Source organism: Schistocerca americana, chromosome 6 (genome assembly GCF_021461395.2).
Source record: "Schistocerca americana isolate TAMUIC-IGC-003095 chromosome 6, iqSchAmer2.1, whole genome shotgun sequence".
Classification (NCBI taxonomy): Eukaryota; Metazoa; Arthropoda; class Insecta; order Orthoptera; family Acrididae; genus Schistocerca; species Schistocerca americana.
The window spans coordinates 189501862-189516861 of NC_060124.1; the positions used below are offsets into that span (position 1 = coordinate 189501862).

The 15000-nt window shown below is 42.8% G+C and overlaps 1 pseudogene; it reads left to right on the forward strand.

Annotated features, from left to right (window-relative positions):
- The first annotated feature begins 14421 nt into the window (after positions 1-14421).
- LOC124620525 lies at positions 14422-14539 on the forward strand (annotated as a pseudogene).
- The last annotated feature ends 461 nt before the right edge of the window (positions 14540-15000 follow it).

Consider the following 15000-nt stretch of genomic DNA (forward strand, 5'->3'; position numbering starts at 1 on the left):
TGCCTGCCATTTCAGATTTTTCAACAACCCTTTGACGCTGGACCATTGATGAAATAAACCTGTGAGCATTCGTGCAGCCATTCTTTGTGTACACTCAATATTCCTTATTAGTCCCATTTGGTGTGGGTCCCACTCGTTTGAGAAATATTTTAGGATGGGTCGAATGAGTGTTCTGCAAGCAATCTCCTCTGTAGCTGTTGTCATTTTCTCAGTGCCAATCTACCAATGAACCTATGTGATAACACAGTTTCACTCCCCTACAAATTGTTACATTCAAGTATTTGTGTGAGTCGATTGATTCTAATTTTGACTCTTTGATGTTGTAGTCACAGCATACTACGTTTTTTTCATTTTTGCTGAGGATCTCATCAAGCACAAATTTTTCTACAGCCATTATGTTCAGACATAATTTAGCCTAAAAAAGAACGAGAAATGTCTAAAATGGCTGCATGAGTCAATGCTCTAGAAAGTTCATTGCTGAATAAACTTAAATATACAGTAGTCTCATATGCTTGTGGAAAACAGAGCAAGCTATACATCAATCGGGACAAGATGGCATCCACTTATAATTCTAGAACCAGAATGAAAAATGCTCCTATCATAGCACAAAAAAAGACGAATATTTCCTAGGCAGAGTTAGGGATGTAAGAGATGGCCACTAGCTTTCCGACTTACCTGCAGCTTCAAAGACATTTAAATCAAAATATCTTGCCATATTCGAGCTTTTTTATTTGTCTGTATTAGTACCTATTCCATGTAATAGAATGCATCGTGTCAAGTAATGTAACATGATAAATGATATTATGTCATATAACCCGACAAATGCCATCATGTTACGTTTACTGTGGCTGGCGAATCACCTGGATTCTGCGCACAATATAAGAGATTTAGAGTGCAAGTAAGCCAACACCTTGCAGCTAAGAGAGGTAATTGCGGTGGGGAAGCAGGGTTAGCTCGTAAAAAAGCACGAATATGTCAAAATGTTTCAATTTAAGTATCTTTGAAGCTTCCAGAGAAGTCGAAAAGCTAGTTCTCTTCTTTTAGATCCCTAACTCTGGCCATTCGTCTATTTTTTTGCTATGACAGAAGCACTTTTCATTCTGGTTTCCAACTCGAGCACGAATGATTCGACATAGATTTTTTATCGTCTTTCGAACCATGCCACTTGTATCGTGGCAATGGATGAAGCTTCCTCAAAACAATAGGACAACCGTTGTATTCTTACAAAATTTGAACCGATCCGCACAAATTTGAAACATAAACCAGTGTATCTCGACAATGGAAAAAAATATTGAATAAAAATATTTAGTTTTGACTTCATACATTTACCTAACCTTGTGCAAAGTTTGAACCGATAAGTGCAAGTTTTAAACATAGAAGCAAGCCTGTTTTTTGCGTGTTTTAGCACGTAAAATCGAACGGTGCACATACGACGTCGGTTCAAAAAATTCCAGAACTTTGTCCACAAAATTTTTCTACTCTTACCTTTTACTTAAGGTGAATAATCTCCTTCGAAATATTTTCCTCTACAACTACAACACCGCTTCCAACGCCGTTTGCACTTCCGGAAGCAGTCTTGGTACGCCTCTTGCTGGATCGCGGGAAGCGCCGTCTGCGAATTATCTTTTATCCCGTCTGTCGCAGCAAATCTTCGTGCTTTCAACGGGGCTTTCAGCAAAGGGAATAAAAAAAAAAAATCCGCAGGGTCAGGTCTAGAGTGTGCGGAGGTTGAGGCAGCACAGTGATTTTCCATGCATTCCAAGATGCTGTGTCAGGATTTCATGACATGATCCACCTGGAATGTTACTCTTCTGCAATCTCTCACACAGTCAGTCTTCGATTGGCACGCACCATTTCGTTGACGTTCCTGACATGAGGGTCGTCGGTAGACGTCGTAGGGCGTCCTGAAAGAGGGTTATCTTCAACTTTTGTCAGGCCATTTTTCAACCGTGTAAACCGTTCGTACACCGAGTACGACGTAAGTACTCATCACCGTAGGTTTCCTGCAACATTTGGCGTGTCTCTGTAAAGGTTTTCTTAAATTTCACGCAAAATTTAATGCAGGCGCATTCCTCCTCTAACTCTGTCATCTCGAAATTCGTGAACTGTGTAACGCAACGCTCTACTCCATACAGCTCTGACCAATAACTAAAACACATACAACAATGAATCGTCCGGCAGTTACACATTAAAACACGGATGTGTGCAGGGATGCTAACCGCATTACGCTCCAACACACCATTGGCGCAAAGTTACGAATGTTCCCGAACTTTTTGAACAGACCTCGTACAAATGGTGACATTAGCTGACAATTAATTTCAGCCTAATTAAAATATTTTGCAAATGGAATTAATCCATTCGCGCAATTTTGCTGGGCGCCAGCTTTGGTTCATCGTTCGAACCTGGCTTACTATACTAAAGCACAGCCACAGTAAGACAGATGTTCGAATGACTACACAAATGGCCGCCGGTCCGGGCGAAACCAGAAACTTTTTGCCCTATATTCCTAGCTTAAATAGGATCCGAGCATATAAGACCTCCTGCTCCTCCTCCCCCTACCCCAAAACTGCGACTCTGTGCGCGGCCATTTCATACATCTTTGTTCCAGTTCAAAATGGCTCTGAGCACTATGGGACTTAACATCTGAGGTCATCAGTTCCCTAGAACTTAGAACTACTTAAACCTAACTAACCTCAGGACGTCACACACATCCATGCCCGAGGCAGGATTCGAACCTGCAACCGTAGCAGACGCGCGGTTCCGGACTGAAGCGCCTAGAACCGCTCGGCCACGGCGGCCGGCTATTTGTTCCAGTGATTCTGCTCTGTAACAGTGGAGAAAATGAGAGCAGGTGTCCCTGCGGCAAACAGAGAAATGATAATAAAAAAAATAATAATGGCGTACTGTTTACCGAAGAGAGTTCAACAAAGAAACGAAATTTGTTCGATATGAAATACTTCACTTGCCTGCATGAACTCTTTCTTCGGAACAGCCTGTAGAGTTTTGCTAAGTGTTCGGTAAAATTTTGCTCAGGACTTGCATGAACAGTGCCGTCGTCTCAATCGTTGTTAATCCTTCGTGTTTCCAGGCAGTCGTAACGTCTGTAGTGACCTCTCAAAGTGTGAAATCGCTTTCTTTACACAGGTATTCTGTCGTCAGTATTATACTGTTGTTAGTTTGTTCATAAATAATATATCCGGTCTTTGATTTCATCGTGTAGCTCGTAAAGTAAATTAATCAGAGTAAAATTCCGTCTCTTAAGGACCCATTAGCTTGACTTCAAAGACCGCTTTTTAAGCCTCTGACACACTGAATTATTTTCAAAACTAGTTTCTAACACTTACCACAAAAGAATTTCCTCAATTACGAACTTGTGTACTGAAGGAAGTATAAAATATCGTTCAGAATGTAGCCTCTTGCCACTGTAAATTCCTTATCATATCGACAGATTGCGGATCGGTAGTAGATTGCAAATCTGTGTCGTGTGGACGCACGAGATATGCGGCTATTTATTGCACATTAATATTCTGTACTGTGTGCATCGACCTTATTGTTACTCTTGTATATTGCACGTTTTCATTCCTCGCCGATTCTTGAATCATATGTGAAGAGTAACGGACGTCCAGGTAAAGTTTCATCAAACGTTCTGTACGTCCATTGTCGAACATTTCACGCCGGTTTCTTCCTTCCGCTCATTGCTGTATCACCATTCACTTCGTTTAGTTGAAGTTAAGTTTCAACTTCCGAACATTTGCACGTTTATTGTTGAACATTTCACGCCACTTTCTTCCGTTCATTACTGTATCACTACCCACTTCTCTTAGTTGACAGTGTAGCTCTGCAACATTCAAAAAACGAAGACCTCTCTAACATCAAATTCGACAGAACCTAGAATCACTTGCAGTACAGTAGAACTTCGATAATGGGTATGTAAAAAAGGTCGGATTATGAGAGGAAAGTTTTATTGACCCATAACATACAGTGCAGCACAAGTTTAATGTGCAACTGTAAATTCTGTCTGAAATATTGTTCCATGTCATTACAGCAACAACACGAAAAGAAAACCTTCACTAACTAAAATATCTTACACGAATATGTAGTGTGCAGTTGTGCCTGTACTGTAAAATACGTCTGTACCGTACGGTAAGAGTGAAAGTTTAACACCTGTACATACCTTCTTAAGTACTGCACTGACACACAACCAACTGAACGTAACCGTTTAAAACATGAGAAATCAGACGGTAACAAATGTTCTGTTCTTAAACAGGACGGAGAAAGTCTATAATGTTCATTTGCTTAGCAGACGACGACTTTGATTTCGCCGCGATGTTCCAGCATTTCCTACACCAGAAAATGTCTATTGGAGTAGACGTAGAGTTTTGTTCGATGTACTGAAGGTCAATATCTAATGCCTTTTTAGCATCCCTATGTGATACAACATCCGTAGCTTCGTTGTTTTCGTTGTCGTCATCATCTTTCTCGTTCTCATTGGTTGTTCGAGTTGCAGCATCAGTTAATTTTGCTTCTGTAATGCAGTCATCATCAGCTGTACTGATACACCACTCACGTCACTGGGCTCAACGTTCGGCAGTAAAGACAGAGTCACATGTTTACGTTTAGTTGGTGCCATAATTTAGTTTAATACACTTCAACATGTAACAAGAAAGCCGTCACTAATTTATAAAACGAATGCGTGCTAACACTTATCGATCGAGCTAAAAACATTTATTTCACACTAAAACTGATCGAACTATCGCGCAAAGCGATAGTCAACTGCCTACTGACCCTTACGAAAGACGATGAGTCATCGACAATCTCAGTTCAGACTGTAGCAGCAACCCGTGTAAGTAAAGAAACAGCGGAAACGAGATGGTCGGACTAAGCTCGGAGTCGGACCATCCAACGTAGGATCAGCGATTTCTACTGAATTCACAATAACAACTTGTTTCGACTGACGCTCAGACAACACTGAGACAGGCAACCATTCGATGTGGGATAGAAGCCCGGTATCAATCTGCGCAGCGAGTATGCGCAGTGGTTGCTCCTCTTATTATTAGACAGACTAGCAGTGGGATCCCCACTACCCCAACTTTTATCAGAAATCTACTTAGACGAATCTCAATTCTGGAACAAAACTCTTCACAACTGAACCCTTGGCAAAATATGTGGTGCACTGGTGTAGGTATTTAGATGATGCGAGTAAGATGTTTTACTTCAGCGGACAACGGCGCTTGCCATTGGAATTCAAATAATAAAAATTTGGAATCGGCCAACTCATACAAAAATATGGGTGTTAGACTTTGTAGGGATGTGAAATTGAATGATGTGGGTAAAGCAGGTGGTAGACTTAGGTTTGCTGGTCGAATACTGGGGAAGTGCAATCAGTCTAGAAAGGACATAGCTTACAATTCACTCGTGCGACCGGTTCTAGAATATTGCTCAAGTGTGTGGGACCCGTACCAAATAGGACTAACAGGGGATACTGAACAGAGAAGGGCAGCACGAATGGTCACAGGTTTGTTTGCTCCGTCGCAGAGTGTCACAGAGATACTAAAGAAACTGAACTGGAAGAGTCTTGAAGCTAGACTCAACTATCCTGAGAAAGTCTATTTACAAAGTTTCAAAAACCGGCTCTATATGATGACTAGGAATATATTACAATCCCCTACGCACCGCTCACATTGTTGTCGTGAGGATAAGATTAGAACAATTACTGCACGCACAGAGGCATTTAGTTATTCTTCCCGTGCTGTATGCGTGAACGGAACGGAAAGAAACTCTAATAACTGGTACAATGGGGCGTATCCTCTGTCATGCACCTCTCGATGGTTTCCAGAATATTGATGTAGAGGAAGATGTAAAACTAATTTTGCGACCATGCTGTCCCTAGCTAAACACTTACCACACTTGAGAAAGACTCACAATTAAGTCGAATTATAATCATCTTGCTGAGACTGGAAGATCCTATTTTAGTTTAGTCGCGTTCTCGAATTAAATTTAGGTTGAAAAAACTTCACCTTCTGCAAAACAAAAATTTTTTGTTTTAGTGATTATTTGCGATATATGTTTCGACAAGTATGTGTAATTTTCTGTGGGCCTCGTTTTAATTACAGAAGATGTGTTAATTTAAAGGTTGTATTGCACAAAGTGGTCTGCTGTTACGAATTCTACAACTTCAGAGCATGTCGTGTATTTCGTCATACTGTGCATGCTTAGTGTGCAGAATGCACCGGTCCGCACACGGTTTTAATCTGCCAAAAAGCTTTATCATTTGCGTGTTTCGTGAACTGTAATTACAGGCAGTGCATTTTCACACCCTTTACTACTTCACTGTTACCTGGTATCGCAAGACTCATTGCTCAGTGAGTGCGGCGCCATTAATGTTTCCAAATTTGTTTTGTGAATAAAAACATGAAATACCAGGTGACAACGAACTGTCAAAAATTGTGAAAAACGGTGCATTTAATCACACCCCTCAAAACACAGCAAGAATGCAAAATATGATAAAAAACGTGACATGTTGTGAACTCATTAAATGCATAACAGAAGGCCATCATTTACAACGAAACATCTAAATTAATGCAGATTCAGAAATGAAAACTAGCCCCATACACGATGACACATAGGAAGCGAAGCACCTAGGGATAAATATCGAAGAAAAAGAAAAACATTGAGTTTTGCAGAATTTGGAGTTCTTTAGAAAATAAATTTTAGTTAAAACACGGTTGCGTGAGTAAAACTGCGACATAATTGGCAATTTAAATTTTTGAATTCAATAAACATGCAGTCAGCATGAACGATAGGTGGTATCAGAGACACTCTCTCTTGAGCAAGGGAGTAAATCGAATTACGTCGCTTGTAAAGGTCCGTCTTGATCAAACAAGTTGCACACACACAATTACCGGTTTCGGCTGTTGCCATCTTCAGGTCTGTTATAAACAGAAAAAAAACCTGCGACAAACTAAGTTCATTAGCAGAAGCTAAATGTACAAAAGCCTAGGAATACATAATAAATAACAAATAAATAATAGTATGACCAACAACCACTCTATACCAGCCACGCAAATCCATAAAAATATACTAATATGAGTATCATCGTCAATATATGTACAACTATGTACACACTTAATATTGGCGATGGCCAGAAGGCATCCTGTATTTATTCACTTAACTCTAGCCAGTAAAGGACATGAACGCCGGGGTTGAGGTGTCATCAGTATCGTAAATTCCCGTAGTTAACATCCAATACGCGTAGTCATTAACCAAAATTATTTCATGTGTGCAAAATAATCATCTGGCAATAAAACATAAACTGACATACAGTATTTGGAAATAATGCTTGATATCCACATAAAACATGTAAAGGGTAATAACACACTGAAGGGCCAAAGAAACTGTTACACCTGCCTAATATCGTGTAGGGCCCTTGCGAGCACGACGCGACATAGACTCGACTAATGTCTGAAGTACTGCTGGAGGGAAATGACACCATGAATCCTGCAGGGCTGTCTATAAATCCGCAAGAGTAAGACGAGGTGGAGATCTCTTCTGAACAACACGTTGCAAGGCATCAATGACGTTCATGTCTGGGAAGTTTGGTGGCCAGCGGATGTGTTTAAACTCGGAAGAGTGTTCCTGGAGCCACACTCTAGCAATTCTGGACGTGTGGGGTGTCGCATTGTCCTGCTAGAATTGCCCAAGTCCGTCGGAATGTACAATGGACATGAATGGATGCAGGTGATCAGACAGGATGCTTACGTAAGTGTCATCTGTAAGATCGTATCTAGATGTATCTGGGTTGCCATATCACTACGACTGCACACGCCCCACATCATTACAGAGCCTCCGGCCGCGCGGGGTAGCCGCGTGGTCCGAGGCGCCTTGCCACGGGTCGAGCGTCTCCCCCCCGTCGGAAGTTCGAGTCCTCCCTCGGGCATGGGTGTGTGCTGTCCTTAGCGTAAGTTAGTTTAAGTTAGTTTAATTAGTGTGTAAGCCTAGGGACCGATGACCTCAGCAGTTTGGTCCCATACAACCTTACCACCAATTTCCAATTTACAGAGCCTCCACCAACTTCAACAGTCCCCTGGTGGCACGCGGGGTCCATGGATTCATGAGGCTGTCTCCCTACCCGTACACGCCCATCCGCTCGATTGAATTTGAAACGAGACTCGCCCGACCAGGCAACAAGTTTCTAGTCATCAACCGTCCGACGTCAGTGTTGAGGGGCCCAGGCGAGGCGTAAAGCTTTGTGTCGTGCAGTCATCAACGGTACACGAATGGGCCTTCGGCTCCGAAAACCCATATCGATACTGTTCCGTTGAAGGTTCGCACGCTGACACTTGTTGGCCCAGCATTGCAATCCGCAGCAGTTTGCGGTAGGGTTGCACTTCTGTCACGTTAAACATTTCCCTTCAGTTCTCAATCGTATCGTTCGTGCAGGATTTTTTTTCCGGCCGCAGCGATGTCGGAGATTTGATGTTTTACCGGATTCCTGATATTCACGCTCCACTCGTGAATTGGGCGTACGGGAAAATCCCCACTGCACCGCTACCTCGTAGATGCTGTGCCCCGTCGCTCGTGCGCTGACTATAACACTACGTTCAAACTCACTTAATATCTTGATAACCTGCCATTCTAGCAGCAGTAAGCGATCTAACAACTGCATCAGACACTTGTGGTCTTATATAGGCGATGCCGACCACAGTGCCGTATTCAACCTGTTTACAGATCTTTCTATCTGAATAGTCCTGCCTGTATCAGTTTCTTGGGCGCTCCAGTGTAGAAAGTTCCTAGCCTTGCAAAGTAAATACTACATCATTCTGTAGAAGTCTGAATAAAACGTGTAAAAGTAACATCAACTTTATTAATAGAAACCTTTCAGCACTATAAAGCAATTAGACATAATCGTAAGTCGAAGATAATGAACAAGGCAACGACTAAGTTATTAATCTTTCGATGCTCAGTAATCCATTCGGAGTGAAATCTCGCAATCAGTGGCGCTGCCCGTGCTTTCTCTGTTACTTTTTTTTTTTTTTTTTGGCGATGTTCGCGATCTAAGATCGCCAGGTTTCCGTGCCGTTCGTGACCGGCGCACATGAGACCGCGCACGATGCTGCTCATACTGCCTAGATGCTGAATACATCAAAATAATCATTCAAGTGAAACTCGCTCTGTTCGTTCAGCAGTAATCCCGGTTGCCGTTTCTCATGTAGAAAAATTTTCATTTCCTCCATTAGGTTCAATAACTGTTCTTCAGGCGCCTTGTGCTAAACTTCCATATTGCCCTGTACATTTCGTGCCACATGTTTTTCTTTCTTATCCAAATGTGTAGCGAATGCGTTATTTTGCTCATATGCATGGTTTTTAAATGGTATCTTGAAATTTCTCCCCATGTGACAGATCTATGTAGGGCTTACCCAGTAGTAGGATTTTGGAAGAATTATCTCGAAGAAAATAAGTTATTAACAAACTGCCAACACGAGTTCAGAAAATATCGTTCTTGTGAAACACGAATAGCTCTTTATTCTCTCGAAGAAATGAGCGCCATTGACAGAGGATATCAAATTGATTCCATGTTTTTAGATTTCCAGAAGGCTTTTGACAAGGTACCTCACAAACGACATCTAATCAAAATGCGTGCCGATGGACCATTGCCTCTCTCGTGCGACAGGATTTGTGATTTCCTGGTCGTAATAACTGAGGGAATGTCTTCGAGTGAAACAGAAGTAATGTTTAGTGTGCCCCTCTGCTCATCTACGTAAAGTACACTCCTGGAAATGGAGAAAAGAACACATTGACACCGGTGTGTCAGACCCACCATACTTGCTCCGGACACTGCGAGAGGGCTGTACAAGCAATGATCACACGCACGGCACAGCGGACACACCAGGAACCGCGGTGTTGGCCGTCGAATGGCGCTAGCTGCGCAGCATTTGTGCACCCCCGCCGTCAGTGTCAGCCAGTTTGCCGTGGCATACGGAGCTCCATCGCAGTCTTTAACACTGGTAGCATGCCGCGACAGCGTGGACATGAACCGTATGCGCAGTTGACGGACTTTGAGCGAGGGCGTATAGTGGGCATGCGGGAGGCCGGGTGGACGTACCGCCGAATTGCTCAACACGAGGGGCGTGAGGTCTCCACAGTACATCGATGTTGTCGCCAGTGGTCGGCGGAAGGTGCACGTACCCGTCGACCTGGGACCGGACCGCAGCGACGCACGGATGCACGCCAAGACCGTAGGATCCTACGTAGTGCCGTAGGGGACCGCACCGCCACTTCCCAGCAAATTAGGGACACTGTTGCTCCTGGGGTATCGGCGAGGACCATTCGCAACCGTCTCCATGAAGCTGGGCTACGGTCCCGCACACCGTTAGGCCGTCTTCCGCTCACGCCCCAACATCGTGCAGCCCGCCTCCAGTGGTGTCGCGACAGGCGTGAATGGAGGGACGAATGGAGACGTGTCGTCTTCAGCGATGAGAGTCGCTTCTGCCTTGGTGCCAATGATGGTCGTATGCGTGTTTGGCGCCGTGCAGGTGAGCGCCACAATCAGGACTGCATACGACCGAGGCACACAGGGCCAACACCCGGCATCATGGTGTGGGGAGCGATCTCCTACACTGGCCGTACACCACTGGTGATCGTCGAGGGGACACTGAATAGTGCACGGTACATCCAAACCGTCATCGAACCCATCGTTCTACCATTCCTAGACCGGCAAGGGAACTTGCTGTTCCAACAGGACAATGCACGTCCGCATGTATCCCGTGCCACCCAACGTGCTCTAGAAGGTGTAAGTCAACTACCCTGGCCAGCAAGATCTCCGGATCTGTCCCCCATTGAGCATGTTTGGGACTGGATGAAGCGTCATCTCACGCCGTCTGCACGTCCAGCACGAACGCTGGTCCAACTGAGGCGCCAGGTGGAAATGGCATGGCAAGCCGTTCCACAGGACTACATCCAGCATCTCTACGATCGTCTCCATGGGAGAATAGCAGCCTGCATTGCTGCGAAAGGTGGATATACACTGTACTAGTGCCGACATTGTGCATGCTCTGTTGCCTGTGTCTATGTGCCTGTGGTTCTGTCAGTGTGATCATGTGATGTATCTGACCCCAGGAATGTGTCAATAAAGTTTCCCCTTCCTGGGACAATGAATTCACGGTGTTCTTATTTCAATTTCCAGGAGTGTATTTAGGAAGTAATCTGAGTAGCACTTGTAAGTGAGCTGCTTCTGTGTTGGTAGCGCTGTGTAGCGCTTTGCATTGAATGTCTGACCGCGCTTTCTTTCCGAGAGACTCTGTGGCTGGTTGGACTCGTTGTTGAACGTTAATCGCCAGTAGTGTTGGGCAGTTGGAAGTTAGTTGCCAGCAGTGATGGAAGTACTGTTGGGCAGTTAGAGGTGAACAGCCAGCAGTGATGGATGTTAAATATGAAAAGTTAGCAGAGGTCTGAAGTTTTAGCGTAGGCTAACGATCTGGAAGTATCCGACTTGGAGATTGAAAATTATTCATGATTATATCTCTTTGTACTGGATGTCACATTATTAAGGTAAAAAATACATTATTTAGTTTGCTACAAAATCTTTCCTTTGCTAACCACATGCCTATTAGTAGATAGTCGCTTAAGTAGTTAGTATCTTTTATTTAGCTGGCAGTATTGACGCTCCCTGAATTGCAGTAGTTCGCGTAGTGAAGATTTTTGTGAGGTAAGTGCTTAATGAAACGTATAAGTCATTGTTAAGATTTCTTTTTAGTCAGGGCCATTCTTTTAAATTAATTATTTGAACTCAGGTTGCAATTTTTTTGAGCAGCCAGATTGCGTTGCGCTAGAATATTATGTGTCAGTGTTGAAATGATAAGAAAAAGTAAAGAGAAAGTAGGCTCAGTACGTTCAGTTTTATTCAGCTGTTTCAGACTCAAATAACGTATACGCTTCATCTTCTCAGTCATTCTGCAATTTAAGTACAGATACACACACTTAAATAAAGAAGTTTCACACTCTTAAATTGTTTGCAGATGATGCAATCATTTACCATCTTATAATGTCATCATATGATCAAATCAAATAGCAAAACAATTTAGAAAAGCTATCTGTATGGTGCAAAAATGGCAGTTGTCTTTAAGTAATGAAAAGTGTGAAGTCATCCCCATGAGTACCGAAAGGAATCCGCTAAATTTGGGTTACATGATAAATCATACAAACCTACAGGCTGAAAATTCAAGTGAATACTTAGGGATTACAATCATGAGTAACGTAAGTTGGAACGTTCACATAGATTGTGCGTAAAGCAAATGGAAGACTACAATTTATTGGCAGAAGACTGAGAAAATGCAACAGGTGTACTAAAGAAACTGCCAACACTACACTTGTACGCCCTCTTCTGGAGTACTGCTGTGAGGTATGGGATCCGCATCAGATAGGATCGACGGAGGACATCAAAGAAGTTCAAAGAAGATGGCTCTGAGCACTATGGGACTTAACATCTATGGTCATCAGTCCCCTAGAACTTAGAACTACTTAAACCTAACTAACCTAAGGACAGCACACAACACCCAGTCATCACGAGGCAGAGAAAATCCCTGACCCCGCCGGGAATCGAACCCGGGAACCCGGGTGTGGGAAGCGAAAACGTTACCGCACGACCACGAGCTGCGGACTTCAAAGAAGAGCAGGTCGTTTTGTGCTGTTGCGAAATCGGGGAGAGAGCTCCACGGATATGATACGTGAATTGGTGTGGCAGTCATTAAAACAAAGGCGTTTTTCGTTGCGGTGGGATCTTCTGGGAAAGTTTCAATCACGAACTTTCTCCTCAGAAAGTGTAAATATTTTGTTGTCGCTCACCTACAGAGGGAGGAATGGTCATTGTAGTAAATAAGAGAAACCAGAGCTCGCGCAGAAGGGTCTGTTTGAGAGTGAAACGGTAGAGAAATAGCTTGAAGGTGGTTCGATGAATCCTCTGTCAGGCACGTAATTGTGAATTTCAGAGTAATCATGTAGATGTAGATAGATAACTGCTTTTGATACTCGTATCTGAAATTTTTATGGATGTATGATTGTTAGCCATGTTATTATTTCTTATTTATTATTTCTTGTGTATTCCTTGTACATTTGTAGATTTAGTTTCAGCTAACTGAACTTAGTTTGTCGAAACACTGCTGCTCCATTTGTAACAGATTTGGCTATAGCCGAAAGCGGTAACTGTGAATCGTACAACTTATGTAATCAAGACGGACCTTTACAAATAAAGTGCCAAAACATGGTTGTCGACTCATTTACAGATTTAATATCTTCAGTTGATAAGTTTCGAATTACAACTTAAATTTCTTTGGTAGTTGTATGTTGTTAGCTTCATAGTACACCAGAAAACAGGAATGATATTTTTGAGTTAGTAATACTAGAAACTGTACCTGTAACCCTAAACATAGCTACTGTCAAATAAAATGTTGTGAAACATACTCGAAAATGTGTTTCTTTGTGTAATAATTCCAGTGTTTCACAGCGAAGCCAGTTTCAGTGATTCAAAATACTTAGCTTAGAACCGTCCGTCTCCACATAATTGTCAGCCTAATGTGCTGGGACACACTAGCTCAACTCTTCCAACAAATTTTGTATAGCGCTCTCGGTCAGTCAACTTTGTTTATTCAATACCTGGCTAACTAATGTTAGTTACACTGTATAATTGTTGCGGCATTCCACGGAACACAAAATTTGTCATCTCAAGCGGAACGAGTTTTCGCCTTAGAGACAGACAAAAATAATCTGTCATGTCGCACCTGGGATTCCACGCAGATAACATCAGATAACATATTCCTGCACACTCACAAGACGTTCTTTGAGCCCCGATGTAGAAGTGGTCGTCGAGGGGCCACCATATCTGACTGATAAATGGAAAGTCCCACTAATCGTATGACTTGAATTGACACACTCAACAGATTTTAATTTTGTAAGTGGGTTTAATACAGTTAAACATTATCGAAAATATTACTTAAATGAACTGTTTTGTCGAAAACTAGGCACAAAACAAATGAAATGTGGCATTGTTATATTTAAATTACAAGTTATATAAAACTTCTAGAAACACTGAAATAAAATAAAATCAATAGGGCTGTCTTTTTGTTTCTGGTAGCGTCTGTATCGTTGGCTTCAGTACGATTCATAATAGTAATAAAAAAACAGATTTTATTCGCTCCTCGTAAAATTATTAATGGTGCATAAATTGTTAGTTAAAAATCCATCAAAAATACTGTAACTAAGACTCGAGAAAATGTCCCAGTCCATGAATTATGTTTTTATTCTAATTTTATTTTGCATTTCCTTGCTCTGTGCGAGGTAAACTCATTGATTATATCATTAAAGTCAAGTTTAGCTGCTGCGTGGCCTTTTATCATGACAGCTAAATTTGACGGTCTACTTTGAAGTAGTGGCAACGGCCTTGCCGCAGTGGATACACCGGTTCCCGTCAGATCACCGAAGTTAAGCGCTGTCGGGCGTGGCCGGCACTTGGATGGGTGACCAGCTGCGCCGCCATGCTCTGTTGCCATATTTCGGGGTGCACTCAGCCTCGTGATGCCAATTGAGGAGCTACTCGACCGAATAGTAGCGGCTCCGGTCACAGAAAACCATCATAACGGCCGGGAGAGCGGTGTGCTGACCACACGCCCCTCTTATCCGCATCCTCATCTGAGGATGACACGGCGGTCGGATGGTACCGATGGGCCAGTTGTGGCCTGTAGACGGAGTGCTGCTTACTTTAAACCAGTGATAAATCTCCAGAATTTTTGGCGCCGGAAAGCACTTCTTCAACCATGCAACACCACCCGTAGCATTCACTGCTTTTCTCCGAAAGGGGTAAGTGGTTGAATACTACAAAAAAAAATCATCATTATTCTCCTACTGATTCTAATTTTTTGAATTTCTGCTCAAGAATCATGTTGTAGTAGGAGTTCGTATCACTATTTGGACATTACAAATAGTCAGTACGAAAGAGCGAAAACTGAGGTT